Raw genomic sequence first — 26913 nt, 5'->3', positions numbered from 1 at the left:
TGCACTCCTTTCAGATAGGTTTTCTAATGTTTGTCCCATCTTTTGTGGCTTTGTGTGGGCCTTCGATGAACATGTGTAGATTGTTTCAGTTTTTCCAAACATCCGAGACCCCTTTTTGGTTTCCCTGGTTTTGGGGAGCAGGCTTGCACAGAAGTGTTCAAATAGAGATGCGTTCTTGGCCTGGAGAGCTGCGTTCTGGCTACACTTGGTCAGGTAGTCCAAGGTGCTTCTATTGCCTGGATGTACTACCACAGACATGTGTGTCCTCCTGATTAATTCTTAGTTCACATTGTAAAATGCAATGCTTTCATGGGATGAATTGATCTTCGCATTTTGAGTGATTTATCCGCAATGTTTTTTTAAAATATTGCAATGTGCGCATATTGAAAATACTGTTCATAGTGTGGATTTGTAGGAACCTAATTCTTTATTTATTTGTTTTCATTTTGTACAACCTGTCAACAGTCTCGCGCTCAACCACCCTCACTCGCCACACGCTGACCCGCCACCTCAACTCAAATGTCAAGGCTAAACCCTCTCCCCACACCGAAACAGTCGCACTTGAATCGACTTGAACATCCTCACTCACCAGCCAAATCACAAGTCCGGCACTTGAGGTCTTCGGATCTGGAAAGAAATGCCTCCAGTGCACACATCACCAACACACATCGCCAACCTCCTCTTTTTCCTCTACTCCTACCCATCCCCTGACCCTTCCTTACATTCAGAACCAGGGGCAAGCAGTGGGGCGCAGTGTACAACCCATCACCAAGCCATGGCACCTATTCCTTCATGGTGTATTCAGCGGCCCCTGAATCTGCATTGCTTAGTGCAGGACATCCATCAAAAGAATGCTGCTGGTGGGAGTCATTGTAACATGTCTGAAGACTGAAGCATACATGGTCCTGGATGCATTATGGCAATTGCTGTTTATTTTGTGTGTGGAGAAACTGTGCTGAAATGCAGCCTGGGAAGTTTTACAGCCAGGTACGCTTAATACATCGGATTAATGTGTTCCCTTACACTTTAAACCTATTCTTATATTAGGCAGGTAAAACATGTATTGAGCGTAAACTCATCACCAGCTAAAACTAGCTCCAAGGCGCTAAATACAAACAACAAATACAAACCAAAATGTGTAAAAGCACATAGCATAACAATACAAATAGCAAGTCCAAATAACAGTAAGATTAGCAGCTAGACAAAGGCATATACATCACAAACAGAATTGCATTTTTCCCCACTCTGAGCTAGAAAGCCATCACCTGCTCAGTGAATTATTTTCACTGCTGCCACCTTTCATCCCTCCACTGGTTCATTGTCTTTGATGTAAATTGAGTTCTTGAATGCATATTTGACACCTATATTTGATGAATGCACCTTTGCTAAGTGTAATATTGTTGCATACATGTATATTAGAAATATTTATTTTTGACTACAATCAGATGTTATCCTACTGACCTCTACATGAATATGTTGTCGTTTTGTTCATGATATTGACAATAGTCTATGCATATTCTGGATTTAAATTGCAAATCACATATGGCAAATGAAATAAACATGTCTGGGCTTGTCTTCATTTAGTCAGTGTTCTGCTATTGATCCTTTGCACAGTAGCATTGTGCAAATCTTGTGTCTGGACACCCCTTGTGAATGCCCTTTCACAAAAGTCATCATTCTGTTTTACAGAACCGTAGTTTTTTTGGGCTGGTACTGCATTCACATCACAACCCTCCTGAAGAGTGAAGCCTGCCCTTGGCCCACGTTACCACAAAAGGCGAAAGAGGTATACCTGTTGGGCTGTGTCTGTTTCACCTTTATAATTAGGATCAATGCTGGTTTAATAGTAGTGTGGGACTGTGTAGTCGGTATTGCCACTACACATGGCGGTACTCCAGCAGCAGAGTAGTCACCTCATTAGAGAGAGTGTGGGTAAGAGGTTCAGACACAGTGAGTGCCAGAGAGTGAGAGAGACGGTGCTAGAGAGTGAGAGAGACGGTGAAAGGGAGAGGGTGGGATAGCAAAAGAGTCTAATATAGTGGGTCAGTGAAAGTGGGGATCAGAGAGGCGTAGAATTCAGAGAGTGTGGGGCAGGGAAAGCGGGCCAGAGAAAAAGTATGTCTGCGAGAGGACGCGTGTGAGTCAAGAGATAGAGGTGACCAGAGGGAGAGCGCCAGGGTTATAAATATGGTTGAGTGGACAGAGCGAAAGTGGGAAATGAAGAGAGAAGTGTGTGAGGGAGTCTGTGTGTGTGCGTGTGTGTGTTTGTGTATAAGGGAGTGGGTGTCACAGTGAGTGAGATGGTTCGAGCAAGAGGGACGCAAGCAAAGCACTTTTGGAATTCCTATGGGCTAGAAAAGCAAGTGGGCAGCAGGGGAGTTGCTAGGTCTGGAAAAGACCCGGGGCTAAGCTGATGTCGAAACTGTTGGGACTGGGGGCTAGCTAGTCTTTTGGCTGTAGCTCCTGAGATTCTATCTGGGGGTACAACCAAAAGATCAGGGGCTATATCCCCCTTAGCCCCCCCTAGCAACGCCCCTGGTGGGCAGAGTTGCAGAGGGTGGAAGATAGCCACATCATGGCGGGAGGGAGGAGGCTTGGGATAGGGAACATTTGGGGAAGAGAGCTATCGTGAGGGAGGCAGGCCTTGAAAGGTAACAGGTAAAAAAGAGGGACAGGCTTGATGTATAACCCTCTTTATCTCCCCGTGCCACCCGAGCTGGTACCCTGTGTTAGTCAGGAGGCCATCGTGTTGTCTGAGGCCCTTAATAGGTGCCAGAACACGATTACAAGTCCGTTGTCTCATTCAGTGAACATACCACCCAATGAATATATGCCCCACGATGCATTCAACTTTGCCCAGTGCAGAGTTGCCGGAGGACTGCATTTCCCAGAATTAGCTTCCAATCAATCAGTGCTCCTTCTGCGACAAGGCTACATGATTGCATTCGGTCTTACTTAGCACATAGGCCCACACAAGACTACATATCCCAGAAGTCACACTGCAAAACCAAGAACAGCTTTTCTCAAGGAATGAATCATTCAACTTCAGCCTCAGACAAGCGCAAAGAAATATAGGTCCCAGAATATAGGACGTGTTTATGTGGCTGCGCGAAAAGCACCCTTGCAAGGCCAGGGAACGCCTCGCTAATGGATTGGACATGAGAACTACTTATAGCTAATATTGAGGGGCAGCAATAAAGAACGGGATAAGAAAGTAGAGTAAGCTGCCTGGATAAAAGAGGAACCAAAACTGCATGGGCCTGAAAGGCCTGTGCCACTGTATTTGTATATTGTATGGATTTGTATTTGGGTATCGCCAATCTAGCTAGTAAGCAGTAGAGTGCTGCATTTAATTATATACAGGGGGAACAATGCTCTTTTGATCACAAAAGAACATACAATAAATAAGAAATCAGATCTGACTGGAAGCAGTGACCTTCTTAAAAGGCAGAGAGTTTGAGGGACATTCTGACCAGGTTGTGGAGGGGAGAAAATGGAACAGTCACCAGGGACAATACCTAAGTGGACATGCATAGATTAAGGACATAGTATTGCTCCAAAGGCAATACATAATCTGCATCTGCTCGAAGAAGAGGGCCTATATTTAAGTTCGCATCTCTACAGCCAGTAACAATTTGGCTGAACATTTCAAAATCTGTAAGGAACTACAAAATAAAGAAGTATATTCTGACAGATGGCACTGTGACCATTGACATTGATACACTAAAAAGTCTTTCTCTATAACACGTCTTCCAAATTGAAGAGTCTTGCTGTATAAAGTTGTGTTATACAGAAAGACTTTTTAGTGTATCAATGTCAATGGTCACAGTGCTGTCTGTCAGCATATACTGCTTCATTTTCTTGTCCACTTTGGGAGGATTAGGGGTGCCTCCTTATGCTGATACTGCTGCTAATGACCAAGAGGTGAATTTGGAGACCAGCGCATCCTTCCTAGGTTGCACCCCACATTCAACTCATCTGTAAGGAACTAGCCAACCCTACTGCAGTTTCCTCTTCTCCTCTGCCTTCCCTGGCCCTCTGCACTTCTTTGGTCTCTCACATAATTTCTAAAACTCAGGACATTGTGTCCTCTCTTCCACCTCACAACTTTCTCCTTCACCCACTCTTAGGCCTCGTTTGGCTCCTTTTCTCACTCCCCTCATACTATCCTCCTTCTCTCCCATAACACCTGATGAGGTTTCTGGATAAGTCTGCTCTATGAAAGTCTCATCCAAACAGGTGCTCCCCTGCTGCACCAGAACTATCAAGGACAACATTGTATCCCTTGCTCCATCCATGGCCAATTTCGGCTACCACTCCTTTGCCACCAGATCCTTTCCCTCACTCCTCAAGCACTGTCTTGCACACCCTCTCCTCAAAAAGCCTTCTGCCAACCCTGCCTGTCTGGCAAACTATCGCCCTATCTCCATTACCCCCTTCTTGGGCAAACTCTTGGAGAAGCTGGCCATCTCCCAGCTTATTCACCACACTGAATCTGTTGGTTGTCTCTATGACCACCAGTCTGGCTTCTGAACTGCCAGAGGCATGGAAACTGCTCTCCTGAACACCCGCAAAGACTTGCTCTCTAATGTTGATTCCTGCTCCTCCTTCATTCTCATATTTATTGACCTTTCCTCTTCCTTTGATACGGCCAATCATGCCACCCTGATAAATTGGCTTTGTGATACCCTCTGCATCACAGGTCTGGCTCTGGATTGGTTGACCACCTTCCTCTCTAACCAGCCCTCCCAAGTTCAATTGGGCCCTTTGCTCTGCACCATCTCCTCTCCACCTGTGGTGTCCTTCAGGGGTCTATCCTCTCACCCTTGCTCTTCAATATCTACCTGCCCCCCAAACCATCTGATCTCCACCTTCTCTCCTAATATTCAGTGTTACGCTGATGACACGCAGCTTTCCTTCCCACTTCCCACCTCATCCTCTCTCATTCCTGATGGCCGGTCTGCTATTCAGGCATGGTGCACTACTAACGATCTCTGTCTTAATGCCAGTAAGACTGAGATCCTTCCCATTGGGACCTCTGCTCCCTCTTTCCCTCCTACACTCTGGCCACCCTCGTTGGGCTCTATCCCCTCACCCTCTTATGAAACAAAAAAACCTCAGCATCATCTTCAAACTCCTTTCTCTCCTTCTCCCCCACATCATGTACCTGGACAAGAAGGCCCATTTTTAGCTTCGCCTCCTCAAAGGCATTCTCCCCTTCCTCACCTTCCCCCAGAAATTCAATGTCTCCGGAGCTCTGTTCTCTCCATGCTGGACTACTGAAACAGACTCTTCCTCAATCTTCCTAACTCTTCCCTTCGCCCCTTTCAACTAATCCAGAATAAGACTGCAAGACTTATCCATGGCCTCAAGCCCTTGGACCACATCTCTCAAGCCCTTAAATCTCTCCACTGGCTCCCAGTTGCTGCAAGGATATATTTTAAGACCCTCAGCATAATCCACGCCGCTTTCAGGGGCCTGGAACCATGCTAAATCCAGCTCTCTTGCCCTAAATACCTCCCCTCTAGAGCCCTTCGCTCGTCTAGCTCTAACTCTCTGCAAATCAGAAGTTTTTCCAAGCAGAGATTTGGTCTCCCTGCCCCTCTCAGACTTGAGCCGGATCTCCTTGAGTTCCAGAAGCTCTTCAAGACACTCTTCCTTCCTCTCCACCCTTCTCCTCTCCTAATGTCCCCTCTGCTTGTGACTGGTGGCCTGGCCCTTTAGAGTTGCATAGGGCTCTAGACCCTCACCTTCCCAGTCTACCTTTGCACTTATTCTCCTGTCCGCCCTGATGCTTATCCTGCACTTGCCTCCACAGCCCCCCCTCTTAGTTGATCAGCTTGCACGATTGTGCCCTCCAGCCACTTTACTTGCACTTAGTTTGTGGACAACCCCTGGCCTCCCTGGCACTCTCCTTCTCATGGGCCCTTCTACCCAGCTCCTGCACTTCCCCACCTCCCTTCAACTTGCACCTCTCTACACCGCACTTGCATGATCTGAATGTGCATGGCCTATTAGGATTGCTACTCTTCTCTTTTCTCCGGCCCGCCTGCCTTGCTGTGCCTTGAAACACTCGTGTATAGGTGCATTACAAATGAACACTTAAATAAATAAAAATTAGGACAACCAACATTGGACATTTTTAAGTGCAGGTACGTGGTACAGCCAGCTGTTAGCTCGAAGTTACTATGAGTACCTTCGGGATAACAAATCTCATTGGAATGGGAGGTTCCAGGTTTTGGTAGCTTAGATAGTCCACACTACAAGGGTGGTATATGCCTGAAAGTAGCAGCTCCTTAGTGAAAACTATGTATTTCCTGAAGAGCAGCATGTTGGTTTGGGCACTGATGAAGAGAGTTGTCCTCCATTGAGGTGTGTGGTAAATTATGAAGGACTGGACCATGTATCTGAAATCCTAGGATGGAAGGTAATATAATAATATATAATATAATTGGTTATTTATAACATGCTTAATACCCAGTGGTTTCTAAGCGCGGACGTGGGGATCAAACTGGTGGTGCTCTGCTTCGTCTTGCCTCCAAGATGTTTTATCTTCCAGAGGAGAGTTCGTTGATACCAAGGGGCCTGGGCTTCTTTGTTGATAGTTGTTGGAAGGAGAGCTTGTGCTAAATAATGAAACTGAGTGATTTAGTAAATAGGGTCAAACGAGGCATGAATCCATTAAGGGGCATTTACTTCAGCCATGCTTAGATGTCCTCCTGTTTATATGTATGGCCTGGTAGGACACATTTTGTTTTAATTGTATTCAGTCTCAGATAGGTGCACGTCTTTCATGCTTGGATAGAGGCCGATTCACTTTGAGGTGTCATTGAGAATCATATTTTCATTGTAAAAGTGCCATATTAGAGTTGTTGAGCAGCAATCCAAGCTGTTCCATGAAGAGATTGAAGATCATTGGGGAGAGTATTGATCCATGTGGGATTTCACAGGTAAGCAAGCAGTGGTCAGATCTGAGGTTGAACATCTGGACTGCTTGGAGACTGTCCAAGAGGTAGGATCTAAGCTATATGAGGACTATGCCAGCAAACCCCAACCTTTTTATGGTTCAGCTTGTAAGTGTGAAGTGGTCAACAGTCGTACAAGAGGCTGAGGGTTGAAGGAAGACCAAGAGGCATGGGAAACCTTTATCCATGAATTGGAGAGCATTATCTATGAGCTGGATGGTGGAGGATTCTGTGATAGATTTGTATTAATGGAGCAGGCCATGTTGGTTAATCCGATTGTGGGATTGCCGTCTCAATGATTGTACAAATAACGGAAGGCTAGTGATCAGTAAGCAGTCAGCACGGTTGTCTGAGTTCAGATTTTTTATTTATTTTATTTAGGATTAGATAGATTAATCCTGTTTCGAAGGTGCTTGGAAAGATGCTGTTTGAGCAAGCCATTGAAGATTTGGAGGATCACGTAAAGGGCTGATCCTGAGAATTGTTTCCTGATTGGTGAGCTAAGGATTTCGTTCTTGAATGAGCTTGTTTTTAGTGATGCAAGAATACCAGCAAGGTCCTTGTAGTTGAGGCAGGTGAAGATTGTCCACAGTTGTATTGCAAAAGGTGGGATTGTGAGTTGGTGGGTTCTGACTGAGACACATGAATTTTTTATCTGATTTGTATCTATTGTGGCAATGATGAAGTGGTTAATTGTGTTATATTGTGTTGCATTTTTCTGGTGTTACTCATTTGGTCAATGGGTTGGATCAGTATTTGATTGTAAAAAGAGTGCTTTACCCCTGTTAGCAGCTGCCGTGATAGTCATGGAATAATGTGCAGCTTTAGATTTAGCTATGAGAGCCTGGCGTGAAGTGATTAAGTCTTTTAAAGTAAGGAGGTTTTGTTTCAAATATGTTTGGTGACAGTGTTTTTCATTAGTTCAGATAATGTGTTTATTTTCCGTCAGTTCTTGGGCATAACAGGGGTTTGAGTCTTCAACCCTAGTGCACCCTTGTCTAGCCCAAACTGCTTGGTCAGAGAGGTTAACATTAATTCTAAACATGTGAGCCATCACTTCTTTTGTTTTGCTTAGTCACCCCGAGTGGGACGACTATGCCCACACGTGAGTCCCATGCCGGCTGGTCCTAGAGACCCAATCTACTCCTCACTGATCTGGGCCAACATGGGCAAAACATGTCCCAACATGGCCAAAACATGTCTGGGGATGCTTGTGGTCTTGTGCAGAAGGAATGTGACCAAGCAGTTTGGGCTAGACTGCCCCTTTTGGTGTGGGACCAAGCCAGATTTGCATATGGTCTTTCCCCTTTTATAATGGCTTGGCAGGTGAAGAACAATGGTCTGGAGGGTTTCCCAGAGCATTGCTGCAGTTTAAGATTAATTATAAACCTTCCAGCCATCACCTTTTTTGTTTTGCTTAGTCACCCCGAGTGGGACGGGTATGTCCAGACATTGGTCCTTTGCCTGCTGGGGCTAGTGACCCAAGGTACTCCTCACTGATGAGTGTCAACAAGGCCGAAACATGTCTGAGGATGCATGTGGTCTCGTGCAGAAGGGATGTGACCAAGCAGTTCGTGCTGGACTGCCTCTTTTGAGGTGGGACCAAGCCTGATGTGCAGATGATCTTCCCCCTTTTGTAATTACTTGACAGGGAAATAACGATGGTCTGCAGGGTTGCCCAGAGCAATGCCAGAGGTTAATAATAATTCTCAACCTTCCAGCCATCCCCTCTTTTGTTTTGCTTATTCACCCACAGCGGGACAGGTATGCCCAGATGTGGGTCCGGTGCCTGCTGGGCATATATACCAAAGTTAGTCCTCAGTGATGAAGCCCAACAAGGTTGAAACATGGCTGGGGATGCTTGTGGTCTTGTGCAGAATGGATATGACCAAGCAGTTCAGGCTGGACAGCCCCTTTTGGGTTGGGACCAAACCTGATTTGCATATGGTCTTTCCCCTTTTGCAATGGCTTGGCAGGTGAAGAACGATGGTCCGGAGGGTTGCCCATGTCAATGCCAGAGATTAGGATTAATTATACACCTTCCAACCATCACCCCTTTTATTTTTCACAGTATAGAATGCCTCCATAGAACTACATGTCTCTCTGCGGGCCCTTCCTCATCCTATATACATTACCAGAAGAGTACATGGTGCTCTATGCAATGCCAGAGGTTACGATTAATTGTAACACCAACTACAGATTTGCCTCATGCACAGGACTACATATTTTACAAAGGACTCCCACTATGCAGGAAACAAATAGGATCAATTGTCACAGAACTCATTCTGTATAACTTTATAAAGTGCCCCCCCTCCCAATGGGCTACACGTCCCCAAATGCTCTCTGGGCAACTCACTGCAAGTGATCACACATCAGTTAATTGATAGCACATCAATTCCTTGAGTAGAGTAGTCATCCGAGGACTACCTATCTCAGAATTCACACGGTTGTGCTATGAATAGTGGACTATCATACGCTCATAGCACATAATGCACGCTATCCACCACATGACTATTTTGGTTATGTATTTACAAAATGTATATAGCACTTTTACCCAAAGCGCTGAACAATCAAGGAAATTACAATACAAACAAAGCAAATTATGAGAGCAGGATCACAAACCCTGCAGCAATAATGTTACATCAAGCATTAACACACAGATTGAAGAAGGCAGGGTTTTGGACGTAGTTTAAATTGTGATAGAAGAGAAGCAAAATGAAAGAGGAAGAGAATTCCAAAGAGCGAGAGAAAGCAGTTGAAAGGAGCTGAACCGAGAGGGCGTGCAAGGCAGTCGAAGAACAGAAAGAGGAAACTGGGCAGCAGAACTTAGATCTCTACCAGGGTGGTATAAAGACATTAAGGAAAATAAATAAGAGGGGAGCAGGGAGGCAGCAAGAGTGTCCAGATTTCAGGACAAAATCCAGGAGCAGCAGCTCTCGGTAGGGGAAGGGTACAGGTTGAGAAATGTGCCTGAGTATAGTGAACACTTTCCCCAATGAGTGCCAGCTGGTGTTTACCTCAGATCAGGCAAATGCTCTGTTAAATGAACGGCAGAGGATGCACTTGTGAATCAGGCCTAAAATGTTGTAAGAGTCATAATTTTACAATTATTCTAATGAAAGGGCCACAATAAGGCAGAGTGAGCAAAAACAACCATAAAGAAATGAGTATTATTGTGGGTCAAATTTGTCACAACCCTCGCCCAAAACCCTTCTCTGGCAAACCCATTGGCCAGGTGGACTCAGGACTCGGCCTCTAGAGCCAGGCATGCTTTCCCAAAACCCTCTTCGGGCCACTCCTGATGCCTATGGCGCCAGGCTCATAGAACCATGAGAAACATGTGCTTGGGAACTACGTATTTTGTTGCCAGCCAACATGGAGGCATCCACATAGCTTGGTTTCCAGGAACCAAGCTATGCGGTCTAGTGTTTTGGGTGTGGCAGCCTAGGGACTACTTTACCTGGACTATTTTGTTGGGGCTATTTAAACCACACCCGAGCAAGACAACACGCTTTGCGTTACTTTGCAGCTTGCAGCGTGACGCTCACCGTGTCCAGCTATTCCCTCGAACCTCGGAGAAGCAGAACCTGCAAGGAGACATAAGGAACATCATTAGCAGCAGCATCTTACCTGCAGTCTTCATCTTTAACCACTCGCAGCTTCTGAGAACAGCTTCCTTGAATCTGCACGCCTCCCGGACAGTACAACCTGAAAGAGGAAGATTGAGGCAACATTAAAGAAATCAGTAGAGACATTTGGAAATTACGAACTACTCAAAAGGCTTACCTGGCTGGTCGCCTCATGGCTAGCACACTCTGACATTCCACTCGCGCTGAAGAACACCGCGACCTAAAAGAAAGGAAAACACAGGTTAGCAAAGGCAAGAATTTGCAGTGCTGTGCATAGCGCTTACTTACCGCATCATAGCGCTCTTAATGCGCCATCATTTACCAGCGGGGCTCAACCAAGCCAGCTCGCCGCGCTGAAGCTCCGCATACCTAAGGGAGGAAAAAAAGACATTCTAAACAAAGAAAGGTATGCAGGACAGCAACAAAACTCAAGAACAGCAATAAGACCTACCTGAACAATATCAAACGAGCCGGCGTCAGTGAAGTAACTGGACCGCACACGCCCACGAAAGACAACGCACCCCTGCAAAGAAGGCAGGACGGAGAGCACGCCTAATTCTACCACAAGGTGAGGAGAGAGCTCCGGAGGGGCTGAAATCATACGGGGGTGGAGGGAGGATACCTACCCCGGTCGGTCAGTCTTGAACCCAGTCCTCCTGTATTTTCAGGAAGAAACTTCCCTGCAAACCACATCTGGGCAAAGCTGAGAAGCATAACAGTGAGTAATCCGGCTGGGTGGCGTCCCTGTGGATACCAGGTGAGCCTAACAAAATAGTTGTAATGCACTCACCCAATGCACTCACCAAGCCAAGGTCATGTGCGCTGAGGAGGACCGCAGTGCATAGCGCTGACAAGAGGCAGGAGACAGTGGCTCCACTAGCCCTGCCAGTTTAGCTCCCAGCGCTGGCTCCATGTCAAGCCGCCTACAGGCCACCTCCACATTGCCTCTGGCTCGTGCTTTGCACAGGCCGCAGCTGCCAAACCGGTTCTCCACTCGGCTGCTCGACTATACTTTCCAGATTGCACTGTAATACATGTTTCATCAAGATGCTCACTAGAATACATGTCCCAGTTAAAGGTTGGCATCACACAGTGGTGAGCCACCCTATCAAAAATAACTCCCACAATGCACTTGCCGCAATGTGGAGTACTGTGGAAAACAATTGATGGCTTCAGTGCCACAACCCCATAGGGTTGTATACTAATTGACCTTTTCACAATTGACCTCGGGAGAATTGATCTAATTTAGAAGGTCAATTAGGACATATATGGGGGAAACTCCCTGTAACCCCCACCCAATCCAAAACTCCCTGCAACTCCCCACCAAATCCCCTTATATTATTTATAATCCAAAACCAACCCAATACATATACAAAATAACTAAAATAATTAATTGTGCAGAAGGTCAATTAGGACCACTATAATTAGGTCAATTGTGCAAAAGGTCAATTGTAAATTGTCAATTTGGGTAATAATCCCCCCACCCCCCATAGCCCTGCTTTTGAGCTCACCTCCATAGGCCTGCTATTGTACAGGCCTGGGGCTGTCAGTGAGAACTTGAAAGGCTGCAGAGGAGATGATCATCACAGGCAGTCAGGAAGCAGACATGCAATAAGGAGACAAAAGAACAAATGCCTTCTGCTGTCCTTAATCAGAGAATACCACACAAACTCGCTAGAAAAAGTACAACAGAACCAGCAAAATACCCACACAGTAGAAGAAAGAACCAATGAAAACTGGAACGCTTAAATGTGTAGTTAAAGTAACAGACTTCTTGCTCTCGTAAGCATGTTTGAATTGTTTTTTATTCTCTTTGGGTCTGGCCAAAAAGGGAGCTAGCGTTACCGTATTAGAAAATGAAAACATTAAAGAAGTGAATTTCATAAACAGTCACATGATTCTAGCAGAATGTACAACAGTCTCATGTGTTGATCGCTCTGTATCTTTCTATGGGTCCTGGTGCTAAAGTAGGACAGCAGTGGCTGGCCACCTCCTTCTGGCTTTCCTGAAGAGGTCTGCTCTCACATTACGCTTCAATCCATGCCACAGGGTGTGCTTCCTCATCCTTACCAGTGGGGGTCTTCATGGTCGGCTTCAGGGAGGACTGAAAGATTTGAAGTTCCATCTGTTGTTCACCACCCTTCACTCTGAGCGAGGCGATATATGGTAAATGTAGTCATGTTGTACATGCCTACTCTATAAGTATGCTTTCCTGTTTAAAGGGAAATCCGATAAACACAGAAAAACACCTCTGTAAGAAAAAGTGTCTCCTAGGTTTAAACTGAAAACACAGTTATCCCAGTGGGGCCTTAATATGAGCTGGGTTGGGGGGATGTTTGGGAAGTGAAGGGCTGGCTGGAGAGTGGGTTTAGCGGACATTAGGAAAAGGGACACTGCCCCTGCATGTATGTCTGTTTGCTTTCTCCCATTGCTATCCCTCCTGTCACCTGACCTTATTCAAAAACACTACACATTCAAAGTTAAAGAGTTTCCTTTACAAACAGATGTGGCAAGAGAGATCATTTTGTATTGCGCAGTACTTCATAATCATAGTTATTATCTGCTTGGAGTTTTTATTTTGACAGTCACAATAAGCCAGATCTCCACCAAAGTGAGTGCTCCCGGTCCTATCCTATTATCAGACTCTGCCTTATCTGCTAAAATTAGAAGTCTCTACAATGTGGAAAAGCGTTTTCACAAATCAAAGTCTTCATGGGAAGAAATGAAAGGTCAAGGATGGGAAAAGAGTCCCTGAAAAAATATTGCATGATGTACTACGACAATTTTGACTTGTAGAAATGTTAGATATTACTGGATGAACACACTCATCGTTATTCTCCAGAAAGTGTTCATAACATCTTGCTCTGAGAGATATTACGCTACTTATGCACACAATTAAATTATCTGACATCCTCTTTGCTGTTCCATCGCCGGATCTATGGACCCCCCATATGATCTCTGTGCTTTGTCCTGTCTCCTCCTCTCCCATTAATGGTGGCACTCGCTGGGATGTCCTCATGGCTTCTTTCGACTCCTCCGGAGTCATTCTTAATTTCTACCTAAATGGCACTGTCATAGTCCAAGGTCCTCAGGCCAATCTCCTCCTCTTCGATAGGCGTTTCCCTCACCTCATCAACTTCCTATCATCTCCAGCTGTCCACTCCTCTCAATCTCTGGCTACCTTGCCCACTTTTTCCTCCTCCTCTGCCACTCTTCAGGCTACCTCCACAATTCAGCAGGGCGTACTTCTGATTTGTACCCCTCCCCGGAAGGTATTTAAGGCCGGCAACCTTCTTCATCTTGCCAATCTCAACTCTCGCTCTGCTGTCAAACACTCCTCTGACATCTGCCACCTAATTGAAGAATCGGACCTTCATGCCCTCGGTATTATGGAGACATGGTTCATGGCCAGCTCTGTCACAAGCTTTGACACTCTACTCCCTGATGGCTACAAGATCCTCTCCGCACCCAGATCCACTCGATCTGGAGGGGGAGTAGCCCTGATCTTTCCTGAATGGATTCCTGCCACTATCATTCCCACTCAGATTTACTCCTCTTTTGAATGCCCTGACTGCAGGCTCTCAATCTTTCCTAGCCACTCTCTTACTGTTGCTACTCTCTACCGGCCCCCCGTGCAAATCACCTCTTTTCTGTCTGAGTGGGCTGACCTCTCCTCCTCCCTCCTAGCCTCAACCACTCAACTCATTGTTAGGCAGAATCCTATGCAGTTCCCTTAGGGAGCACTAAAGATTAGGACCGCAGGTATATGCAATAAATCCCCTTTGGTATCAGTCTGTACCACACAGATTTAGTTGGTAGCTGTGGCTGAGCAGTCAGACTTATCTCGAGAGGGAGATGAGCAATGTTCAGGGTTTACACAATAGGGCTACAATACTATGGGACAAGGAAACACTAACCACAGCTTTGTATCAAAAAGAATATATATATTTATTTGATACACTCTTAAATCAGCACACAAATCACTATCATTAAAGCCAGTTAAAGCAGTCAAGAAAAGTATACACAACTCCCTATTTAAATTGTAGACAAGTTTGAGCGAGAGTGAAAACTGAGCAAAACGGCACAGCGTAAAACTAAGCAGAAATGGCACTCTAACAATTTCTTCAGAGGGAGGGAAATGACAAGTCATACATGGTTAGACTCCTAAACACCCAGCAACACTTCCCAATTGTATTGTGAACAAGTTAGGCAAGGCAGTACTTTAGCATAAGCAATACTTATGTGAAAACTGAGCAAAATGGCACTTCACAAAATTTAAAGTGGAAGGAAAACGGAGGTTATAAGAGTTGAGGTGCACCAACACATTTCTTGAGGAAAAGCCTTCTAGAGAAGGCAGTTCTAACAGATTCAGCAAGAGTCAATAGGCCTGTGCCAGAGTCAGTGGTACAAGTGCCCAGGATCAAACTGTTCTAGTAGCTGCGGTCAAGTCTTTGTTTAACGATTTGAAAAGGCGGTTGCAGAAGGTAAAAGACAATGTTAGACAATAGGGGCGGCCAACCCAGAAGGTAAGTAACAGATTTAAAACACCTTTAGCAGTACCCAATAAAACGGGAGGCCGGGCGAAACAATGTACCTTGAAAGTAGAAGAGGCGGTGGCGGAAGTTCCTGGCAGTTCCTGTAGTTTGGGAGATCCAGCAGAGGAAGAGAGGCTCTCGTCGTGGAGGAAGGTTCGAGTTACTGCACTGCCCAGGGATGAAGCCAGCCGCGGTGCTGCCAAAATGAAATAAAAGGTACGCTCCTTTAAATCGGAGTCGTAGTGGACGGGTGCCTGGCTATCGGTCTCCTAGTGCTGGGCACTGGCGATTCGACCGAGGCGGTCCTGGAAGGTGATTGGCGAACTGGTTGGCCCCACCAGCTCAAGGGAAGAAGACTCTTTCAGGTGAAGATCTTCTCGAGTCGTTGGAGAAAAGTGGTGAGGATCTGCAGCAGGGCTTCAACGGTGGTTCAGTCGTTGCAGATGTCTTCAGCTTCTCTCCTCTTCGGGTTTCTTAGTTCCAGTGGCGACGTCTTGTCCTCCAGTCCTCAGAGCCCTGCTTTTATGCAGAAAACTCCCCATTTATACAGCCTAGCTGTCACTCACACAGTGGGGTGGCTATCCTGGTGGGATAACCCCCCAGCCTATCAGGGCAGAGTGTGACTTGGGTTGCCTAGGTAACCCTGTCCAGGGTGCCTATTCCCCCTCCCACACATCCTGTCTACCCCAGACCCAGTGACGCCGAGAGGAGGGCTTCTGTGTAGAGGCCCGCCAAAAGGACAAACAAAGGATGCCCGACCCGGGTTAGGATTTCAGAGAAAGACACAAGAAAGACATTTTATCAAAGATCTGGCAATAAAAACCTACCGGAGTAAAGTTAATAATAAAATAAACTGGCAGCATGTTAGAGGCTGTCAGTAAAAGTGGTAGCCTCGAACAATGGGAAAATCCCATAGGAAAATATTTGCGGTCGAATATTAATCATAGTAACCACTGCCACCAGCCAGAAATTTTGGAGAGAGGGACTGCACGGTACCCCCTTGAAAATGAACACCATGAAAAAACTATTAACCCTTTCCAGTACTTCCATAGTAAGATGGGTTGTACTGGTTTGGTTCACAACTATTGACTAGTAAAGTCAATAGGGACTGTACATGCTATGGGAGACAGTAGTCAGTCCCAGGGTATGGAGTCTATGTTTGGGGGTTACTATGACACCCCTGTGTTACTGCACTGAGGGTGCTGTGTAACACACATGTAAAAAGATGATACCTATGAGGGTGAGAAAATCCCTATAGACTATAAGCACAAAAATAGCCTAAAACACACATCAGCCACCAGTCTGTCGTTTTCTGCTAACAGTGAGAAAAATAGTCACACTCTTAGCAGGAGAAAAAAATAAACCCTTCAAATCCAGCAAAGCTGCTGGGGTACTCTATAGGTAAGGGAAATTACCCTTGGAAGATAATTCTCCCTAACACTCGCCCCCCACCAGTCTAAGGGACAGGAGGATCTAATCCACTCCTGGATGAGTTTCTTACCTCTAGTCGGTTAAAAACATCCCAGAGAGGCCATCAGCGTTTTAGTGGTGACAACCTGACCTGTGCTCAATGGTAAAATCAAACCCTTGGAGGCAGATTGACCATCTTAACAGTTTTGGGTTTTCCCCTTTCATTTGCATCAACCATCTCAAGGGTTGGTGGTCAGTCTGAATAACAAAAGTAGAACCAAACAAGTATGGCCTAAACCTCTTCAGAGACCACACAATGGCAAAACATTCTCTCTTAATAGTTGCCTACCTTGTCTCAGGTTCCTTCAGTTTCCTACTGATGAAGCAAATGGGGTGTTCCCTACCTTTCTCATCCAGTTGACAAAGGACTGCACCTATACCTGTATTGGAAGCATCTGTTTGCTCAATGAAGGGTTGGTGGTAGTCAGGAGCTCTTAGAACTTGAGCTTGACAAAGGGCTATTTTCAGGCTTTAAAAGGCTTGATTGCACTCCTCATTCCATTTGATATTTTTAGGGAATTTTGGAGAGGAGATTACATTCAGTGGAGAAGCTATGGTCCCATAGTTCTTAATGAAATTCCTGTAATAACCAGTGAGGCCTGAGAAGGCTCTCGCCTGGATTTGAATAGTAGGTGTTGTCCAATATTGCACAGCTTCTATCTTGCTGGGCAATGGCCTGAATTCACCACCTCCTACCTCATGACCAAGGTAGACCACTTTACTCTGACCAATTTGACATTTGCTTGCCTTTGTGGTCAGTTGGGCCTGCTCAAGAGCCTGCAAAACATATCCTAGGTGGTCAATATGTTCTTTACAAGTAGGGCTGAATACTGCAATGTCATCCAAGTATGCCATGCAGAAGTCCTCCATCCCATTCAGAACCTGATTAACCACCCTTTGGAATGTAGCAGGTGCATTCTTTAATCCAAAAGGCATAACCTTGAATTGGTATAAGCCAATTGGGGTGGACAGTGCAGTTTTCTCCTTGGCATGGTCTGTCAGGGCTATTTGCCAATAGCCTGACGTGAGATCAAATGTGCTGAGGCACTTGGCTGAACCAAGTCTATCCACCAGCTCATCTGTCCTTGGCAAAGGATGGGCATCAGTCTTAGTGACTGCATTTAGAGCTCTATAGTCCACACAGAATCTCAACTCCTTGGATCCTGCCTTTGGTGCTAACACAACTCGGCTAGACCATGGACTAGTAGAGGGCTCTATTACCACGAGATCAAGCATCTTGTTGACCTCTCCTTTGATGTGGGTTCTTACATTCTCTGACATTCTGTAACTCCTGCTTTTGACAGGTAAACAGTCACCAGTGTTGATGTCATGCTGGCCCCAAAGGGTCAAGCCTGGTGAAAGTGAAAACAAGGGGGCAAATTGATTTAACAAAACTTTGCACTCCTCTTGTTGTTCAGAAGTTAGATTAGAAGAGAGATTAACTCCTTCTATGTTCTCATCTAAATGTTCGCCTCTGAGGAGGTCAGGCAGAGGTTCACTCTCCTCCTCCTATTGAGCTGAAGCTAGAAACAGAGCTCCCAGTTCTGGTCTCGAGACATAAGCTTTTAGACGGTTGGTGTGAAAGACTCTGGGAGCCTCCTTAAGATTGCCTAAGTCCACCAGATAGTTCACCTCTCCAAGTTTTCCCACAATCTTGAAGGGTCCTATCCACTTGTACTGCAAGGCCCTCTGCCTTGTGGGCACCATAACAAGAACTAGCTGGTCTTGAGTGAACTCAACCATGTTGGTCTTCTGGTCATGCCAATGCTTAACCAGAACCTGACCTGTTTTCAACTTATCGCTTGCCTTAGCCATTATGTGTGACATTCTCCTCCCTAGTCCTATCACATAGTTAGTCACTCTGACTGGCTCTGGGGAAGGAGCACTCTCCAACCCCTCTTTAATCAGGGCCAATGGACCTCTGACTGGATGGCCATAGAGAAGTTCAAAGGGACTGTAACCCACTACCTCCTGAGGGACTTCTCTATATGCAAAGAGAAGGCATGGCAGTGGAAGAGCCCACTTTCTTTTAAGGTGGCCTTCCAAAGCTCCTATCATGCTCTTCATGGTTCTATTGAACCTTTCTACCAACCCATTTGTCTGAGGGTGGTATGCTGCTGAGAACTTGTAGGTAACTCCACAGTGTTTCCACATGGCTTTCATGTAGTGGGACATACAATTTGACCCCCTGTCGGATATTACCTCCTTTGGAAACCCAACCATGGTAAAAATACCAAGGAGGGCCTTAGCCACAGCCTGAGCTGTAACAGTCCTCATAGGAATAGCTTCAGGGTACCTAGTAGCATGGTCTACTACAACAACAAACCTGTTGCCTGAAGAAGTTGGAGGGTCAAGAGGACCGACAATGTCGATTCCCACCCTCTCAAATGGTACTCCCACCACAGGGAGAGGCACTAAAGATCCCACGTTCTTGGAGCCTCTCTTACCAGAAGTTTTGCAGGTGTGGCAACTCTTGCAATACTTATCTACCTCAGCCCCCATTTTAGGCCAATAAAAGTAGAGAGAGAGAGCCTTTCCATGGTCTTCTTGAAGCTAAAGTGACCAGCCAAAGGCATCTCATGGGGTAGTTGCAAGAATTGCAGTCTGATCTCTTGGGGCACTACAAGTCATTTGAAGTCTCCAGGGATTGACTCAGTCGGCTCACCGTAGAAGAGGCCACCTTCCCAGTGCAACCTATACTTCCCATGCTCTTGCCCTTCAAGCTGAGAAGCTGCCTCCAGAGTTGGACATTCTCTTTGCCCCTTACTGAAGTCTGCCCTGTTGGGTCCACCTTCTGCCAGTAAAACTGCAGCTCAGGTTGGTACAAAGGGTCCAGATCTCCAATAAAATCCTGGCCTTCAACTAGATCTGAATCCTCAGGCTCTAGTTCAACCACACAGAGGTGTACCTCACTCTCAGCCTCAGCTTGAGGAGGAATCACAGGTGTGATTTTGGACAACCTAGGGGAGGTCCTTGTTGGAAGCACAGGAGTGCTTGCTGCTGGTTTCTTCTTAGAAGTCTTGGGTTTCCCCTTGGCTTCTGGTTGCTTAGAAATTGCAGTTAGCAACTCCAGCGGAGTAGGAGTAATTGCCTTTTCTATCATCTCCTCAGGAGAGCCTCTCAAGGTCCTCTCCCTTGCAGGTCTGGTGAGCTCCTGTAATCCTTTACTAGGAGGTTTGGGAGTACTTGACACTACTCCAAGATCTTTCAGATCATTTCCCAATAGCACCCTGAGCTGGGAGCAGAGGTGGAGAGCCGTCTGCAGCATGCAGCCAGTTCTCATCGTTGTTTCAGGAAGCAGCATTTATAAACCCAAATACACCCGCGAAGCAGTGAGCGGAGCTGGGAGCAGAGGTGGAGAGCAGTCTGCAGCGTGCAGCCAGTCCTCATCGTCGTTTCAGGAAGCAGCATTTATAAACCCAAATACACCGCGAAGCGGTGAGCGGAGCTGGAAGCAGAGGTGGAGAGCAGTCTGCAGCGTGTAGCCAGTCCTCATCGTCGTTTCAGGAAGCAGCATTTATAAACCCAAATACACTGCGAAGTGGTGAGTGGAGCTGGGAGCAGAGGTGGAGAGCAGTCTGCAGCGTGCAGCCAGTTCTCATCGTTGTTTAAGGAAGCAGCATTTATAAACCCAAATACACCGCAAAGCGGTGAGCGGAGCTGGAAGCAGAGGTGGAGAGCAGTCTGCAGTGTGCAGCCAGTCCTCATCGTCGTTTCAGGAAGCAACATTTATAAACCCAAATACATCGCGAAGTGGTGAGAGGAGCTGGGAGCAGAGGTGGAGAGCAGTCTGCAGCATGCAGCCAGTTCTCGTTGTTCTTTCAGGAAGCAGCATTTATAAACCCAAATACACCGCTAAGCGGTGAGCGGAGCTGGGAGCAGAGGTGGGGAGCAGTCTGCAACGTGCAGCCAGTGTTCATCATTGTTTCAGGAAGCAGCATTTATAAACCCAAATACACCGCGAAGCGGTGAGCGGAGCTGGGAGCAGAGGTGGAGAACAGTGTGCATCAGTCCGCTGCAGACCCGTAGGAGAACCCATATGGAGCCCGAAGTGCGCCCAAAGGGGAGAACATCAAAAAAACCAAGCGTGTCTTCCCCGTGTACCACACTCACCTCCCTTCCCACCTCACAATCCAACAGCGAGGCGGAAGAGGCACGTTTACACAACAGCAAAGGAGGGAAGAATTTGCCGGGCTACAGATCGAGCGGAGCCGCTCTTCAGAACAGCAAGGATTTTAGCGGCACAATCTTGCCTAATATCAAAAACAACAAAAATACGGAAGGAGAGACAGACCTTATTGGACCTTTTGCAGGGACAGCATCAGCAGCAGCGAGACAGGCTCTGCCGTCTCCATCGACACCACCATCGACGCCGCTCCCCAAGGAACTCCCACCGCCACCGCCGACATTGCTGATCCTGGCGGGACTGGAGGCACGGCAAGTCTGACTGAGGGGAGAAACGGAGAAGTGAGCAGTCCATCCCCGCCTGCCGCGTGCAGCGCAGACATCCCCGGACGCACTAGGTTGGAGTCTGGCGCTGGCGAGGAGAGGGTGATCGAGGGACCGCCCTCAGCTCCCCCTGCAGCAGCAAGCAGTCCGCTCGAAGCCTATGTGGCGAGAGCACCTGGGCCGGGAGCTGGCGGAGGCCAGCTCCCGTACGGGACAGGGCGGACTGCGAGTGGCGAGGAGGGGCGGGAACCTGCAGGGATCGAAGCTGAGGCATCAATCCAGGAAGACGCCTTCCGCCCGGAGACACCGGCGGACATACAGACAGAAGCGTGCACGACCCCGACCATTACAGCTAGTGGGAGAGAAATCCCGGTCATCGGGTCCCTCCACCCTCTACTAGCTGCAGGGAGGGCTGGGAGAGTAATGAGCCCCAAATCACCCCGCTGCCATCAGGAGACCAAACCTGGCATGCAGGATAAGAGACGACAGAACGAGAGTTTGGAACCTACAGGGTCACAGGGGCAGAAAGCAACCACCACCATCGACAAACCTCAAAGCACAATTAAAATAAAGGCCATGTTTCACCACCCGGAAAGGGCAAGCATGGAAAATGTGCCACACACAACAATCAAGAACATTGAGAATCAGTGTGGGAAAAAGCCAAAGGCTCAGAAAAAGGGAAATGATAAGAACTGGTCCGAAGTTCACTCAATTTCCATCGCATCCATAGACGAAGATTCTAAATCCATGGGAGAGACAACCAACCTCTCGGGAATTTCATATAAAGAATCAGAGGATGAACATGGCAAATTAAACCCAAGGCCACTAAAGAAAAAAAGGACAAAAACTAAAAAAGAAACAAAAACGGCAAACCAAAAAAAAAAAATCTAACAAGCAAACACGCAAAACCAGTTTCAAATAAAACAAAAGCTGTCCTCAAAGAGCAAGAGATTGTAAAAGTGGTCAAAAGGAGAAGTATTTCCTCGAAAACCCTACCAAACCCACTGCTATCATGCCCCTTGAAGGCTTTCTTCACACTACATTATAAAAGAAAACTGACGACGGAGATCGAAATTTCCGATGCAGAAATGCTAGAAGTAGCCCATGAACACCCCCCGGGGCCTAAACAAAGGAAAACTGACTCAATTTGGACCATAGCTCCGCCAGCAAACAGAACAAAGGATGACCAACAGATCAACTTGAATAGCACTACTTCGGAGCAAACAACGGACAAAAATGAGACAACAGAGGCTAGCCAGATGACTGGGGGGATATCAACCCATCAACATCGAAGCAACAACTAAAGAATTGGAAGTTCACTCCGAATAAATGGAAGCGCCTCCACAGCCGCTCCCCTCACAGGGGAAAAAAACGGAAAAAGACAGTTTAAGGGAAGACACTGCCGACACAGACCTCCTAGAAAACGACAAAGGGTCAAGCCCTGTATTAAGGACTAAAGAGGGGAGATATGCGTGGACCAAGCCCCATCTGGCGGCCGGCATTTTAAAGACGCTGACTTTAATCACCAAAGACGGAAAAGGGCTCTTACAGGGGTTCGAAGTACCTAAGCAAAGACCGGCACGAGGAAGACCTACTGCAGAACACGAGCAAAGTATACTGATTGTAAAATCTCCACCAAACACACCTTTGTTGCAAAAAAGACCAGAAAAAATGCATACTCCTCCCAACAATCGCAGACTAAGCGACATAGCAGCTGGAATGCAGAAAGTCTCACCGAACAAGAACCCGGACATGATCACAATCATGTCCGCAATGTCAGTTGTACTTGCACCATTCTGCAAACTTTACGAAGCGATAAGAGAAGAAATCCGAGGCAACACAGCAATGATGTCCAATATGATCAACAAAATATCGCACGTGGAAAGCTATATAACGGCGATTGAAGATTTGAAATACACTCGCCAACGGCCACAGGAGAGCAAAAACGAGGAACTAGAAAAGAAAAATCAAAGACCTGGTACGTCAGAATAACAACCGCAACGCACCACAGACAGGGCTGCAAATGACGCATCTCGAAGAGGGCCTGTGGATTGCAAGCAAAAACGCATCTCCTTCGGAAATTAGTATAGAACAAAACCGACCAAAACCACCTCCCCAGAATAACAAAATTCAGCCAAAGATGAAAATGGCACAGACGGCCAAATACTCAAAAAACAGGTATCGACAGCGGAAGAGTTAAAAACATCAACTACAACACAGCCGGAGACCTGTCGGATAACAAGTTCTCCTAAAACAACAGAGGATTTTATGGCAGACCCAACTTTAATGAACCTAACGCAACACTGGGAAGACCATAACCTCATTAGCAAAGAGTCCGATAACACGTCCTCTGGCAAGACCAAAGAAAGGAACGTGACAGTCGATGACAACATATCTCAAAAAAAGAAGGGCCACCCCAAAAAAGATGAGACGGAAAGCCAAGCAAGCATTTATGAAAACCTGGACAAAAAAAAAAAAGCCGGGCAAATGAAGATAGAGAAAAAACCCCAGCTTAAAAGACCAGATGGAGAAGCAGGGTCGAGCTTCAACAAACAAAAACAAAAGAAGAAATCCGTCTATTTAAGCTAGAGCAACATGGAGAAAGGAAACACTTTCTCATATTAAACCAACAAACCGTTGTTCAGATAATGAAGAACACCCAATCCTTAAAGAACTTCAGAAGCAAAAACATGATTCTGGTAGAGCCTTACCATAGCGGGAGAACAGCGAAAGCATACCTGCATGTAAAAGCAGAAAGCATTAATCACATTGAAAAAGCAGCCTTTAACGAAGTGCAGCGAACAGGCTTTCTTCTAACCGAAATAAAAAAGCACACAACAAAAGAAAGTTCAATAAGGAAAACTATTACGCACCAACAAAAAGACAACCACCTGCAAACAGAGAAGGAGCATAAGAGCAAAGGCGAAACCCCAGTTGCCAAAAATCGAACAGGGACCCTAGTGCGACAAAGCAGAGGTACAGCCACGAGTCCTACCACAAAGAACCACCCATCAGACCCAAAAGCCCAAGCAGGGTCGAGACCCAGAGTCAATCGTCCGAGACAGTGACAAAGGAAACCACACTCAATCATCGGACACGAGTATTCAAGTTAGAACAACCCCAAAAAAAGATAAGGAGCCACTAAACTGGCCAGCAATTCTACAGATAATGAAGAGATTGAAACATCTGAGGCACCTAAGATCGGAAGACCTCAAGCTAGTGGAACCCTACCACGACGGAAATCGAGCAAAAGCTTACATTCACATCAAAACAAATGGAACAAAAGGAATTGAACAAGCAGCTTTCAAAGAACTGGAACTGATGAGTCTTTGTTTGACAGAAATAAAGGAATCAGAATCGCCGGAACGACACCGGCCAGCCGGCCAAACAAGGAAATGGGGAAATCAGCCGATCCAAGATAACCAAAGGCACCACTCATTACGAAGTCTGAGCACCAACGTCCAGCCGTGTAAATCAAGATACAAATCTTCCTCGACCCTTGAGATCCCAAAACAAAAAGGGAAAGACGGCAGACTTCAGCCATGCGAAAGGCCCTTGGAACTGGTTGACATCAACGTGGAACAAAAAAAATAATAAATAGCAACTACCAGGGCCGGACTTCGCCATTAACACAACAGTTAAATCCAGAGAGGCACGGCCCGAACCAGATAATTTCATTTTAGGATCCTGGAACACCCGAGGCCACTCGCACTTAACGATAGTGGGAGATGTAAACCTGCGTAGCTTCGACATCCTATGCCTACAGGAAATGTGGCTGATGACTAAACCTGCACTAGACGGCTTTACAGTAGAAATTTCTCCAGCCGAGAAAGGCCTTCTAGGAAGACCGTCATCGGGCCTACTAATTGCGATAAAAACAGGTTGCGGCTTAGCTGTGCCGCGAAAGTGGAAAGAAGCCTACGAATTGCTGGTAGTGGTGTCATCGTGGTCCCAACAGGAACCAAAAAAAGGAAAAAACTCAAATTTGCTAGCTACAGTCACCTGCTACTGGAATCCCCAGCGTATGTCAATGAAAACATTTTGCTCAAATATGAGCTGCACGGTCGACGAGCTCTACGAAGATTTCAAAGACATCGAAATCATTATCTGTGGTGATCTCAATGCAAACTGTGGCAATCAAAAACAGACAAATCCAACCGGCAACCAGCGACCTCTAACATCAGATCAAACAAGAGAGCGTGGGAACGCCTGGAATGACCTCATCACTACAAGAAACTTACAAAACATAGACACACTGTTTCCTAACCAAACAAACATCCCTACGTGGGAACGTGGGTCCTCAAGCGCAACCTTAGATTATATATGTATCTCCTCAGGCCTAACAGAATCAATAAAGATTTTTCGAGTGGAAAGAAAGTTGAACAGCGACCACAACCTGCTGATGTGCAATTGGCAGGGTTGGAGACCTACAAAACCCAGGTATCTTCCAATAATGGAGATAAACAACCAACAAACATGGCTGAGGCTAACAGAAGCGAACATTGAGAAAATCAAAAACGATTGGGATCAAAAAATTTAGACCAACAAGTTAAACAAAATAGATAAAAGACCGGACTACATACCGCTACTAGCTCCATACAAAAAACCACTAAAAAGAACAGGTGCCTCCGTCGCCTTCCCGAAACATGCCTTCAACAAAGAGTTAGTCGAACAAAGAAAAATGGGATGCCGCTTGAAGAAAAAGGCAAAAATAACAAATACCACCGAGGACTGGGCAAACTGGCACCAGGAGACAAAAAGGTATTGCAACTGGCTAAAACAACAAAGGGTGACACAATACCAACTTGACGCAGAAGATATGATGAAGAGACTTTCGTCTAAAAAATCGAACAAATTCTGGTCACTAATAAAAACAACATCTGCGAAGCAAAACGCGCCTATGATCAACGCAGTTGCGGAGGAAAAATGGACAACATACCTAACGAAGGAATTTGAAGCCCTGGAAGTAGTACAAGATGCAAAGGGGGAAAAGCCAAACTCAGCCTGGGTGAACTTATCTAACCCTGAAGACATCGCAGACAAAATCAAGAAACTTAAAACATCAAGAGCTCCTGCCCCGACGGTCTGACTAACATGGTACTCAAACAGTTTCCGAATGAGTGGTTGATCGTGATCAGTGGAATTTTTGCAGAATGCGAAGCTAAACGACAAATTCCTGAGTCGTGGCAGAAAGCAGTGATCGTACCGATCTATAAAAAAGGAGGGCGCGAAGACCCAGAAAACTACAGACCAATCGCCTTGCTCGACATCATAGGCAAACTATATGCATCTCTCCTGTTGGACCACCTCAGAATATGGGAAAAAAGTGGACCGTCAAAAGATAATCTTCAAACAGGTTTCCAAAAAAATGGAAGCACCACAATTAACATCATGATAATTAACATCTTAAAAGCCAAGGTGAAGGAAGGGGCCCCAAAGGTACACTTAGCCTTTGTAGACTTATCTAAAGCCTTCGACAAAATCGACAGAAACATGTTCGGGGCGAAATTACTACTCTGGAATTGCCCACAATCGGTACTTGAGCCTATCAACGCATTACACTCGCAAAACACCATAAGAGTGAAATTAAGTCAGCATGGAACGCTCTCCGAGGAGATCAAGATCCGCAGAGGGGTCAAACAGGGATGCCCTGTGGCCCCAGCACTGTTTGTTGCTTTCCTGGGCGACCTGCAAACTTCAGAAGCTGAAATAAGGAGCTTCCCGCCGAGACTGAGTAAAACCTCCATCCCCAGACTATTATATGCAGACAACGTGATCCTCATCGATCAAACAAAAGTCGGACTACAGCGTAAACTGTCAAATTTAGCTAAATACATCGATGCCAACCATCTGGAAATCAATAAA

General features: G+C 46.2%; 1 protein-coding gene and 1 long non-coding RNA gene across 3 annotated transcripts in view; one reads left to right on the top strand and one right to left on the bottom strand.

Annotated features, from left to right (window-relative positions):
- Positions 1-26913, bottom strand: part of LOC138528733 (uncharacterized) — a 191686-nt gene that overhangs the window by 15275 nt on the left and 149498 nt on the right. The window lies entirely within an intron of this gene.
- Positions 1-26913, top strand: part of LOC138528719 (chemerin-like receptor 1) — a 102210-nt gene that overhangs the window by 56241 nt on the left and 19056 nt on the right. Inside the window, exon 2 of one of the 2 annotated variants that reach the window (XM_069640593.1) lies at positions 1690-1786. The exons of the other annotated variant lie outside the window; for it this stretch is intronic. The gene's annotated coding sequence lies outside the window, so the exon portion shown is untranslated. The remainder of the gene's footprint in view (positions 1-1689; positions 1787-26913) is intronic. 2 annotated transcript variants of the gene reach the window in all.

Source organism: Ambystoma mexicanum, chromosome 1q, assembly GCF_040938575.1.
Source record: "Ambystoma mexicanum isolate Mex_15411 chromosome 1q, UKY_AmexF1_1, whole genome shotgun sequence".
NCBI classification, from domain to species: Eukaryota; Metazoa; Chordata; class Amphibia; order Caudata; family Ambystomatidae; genus Ambystoma; species Ambystoma mexicanum.
The sequence above is the reverse complement of the archived record's forward strand: the minus strand, read 5'-3'. Positions and strand labels throughout refer to the sequence as shown.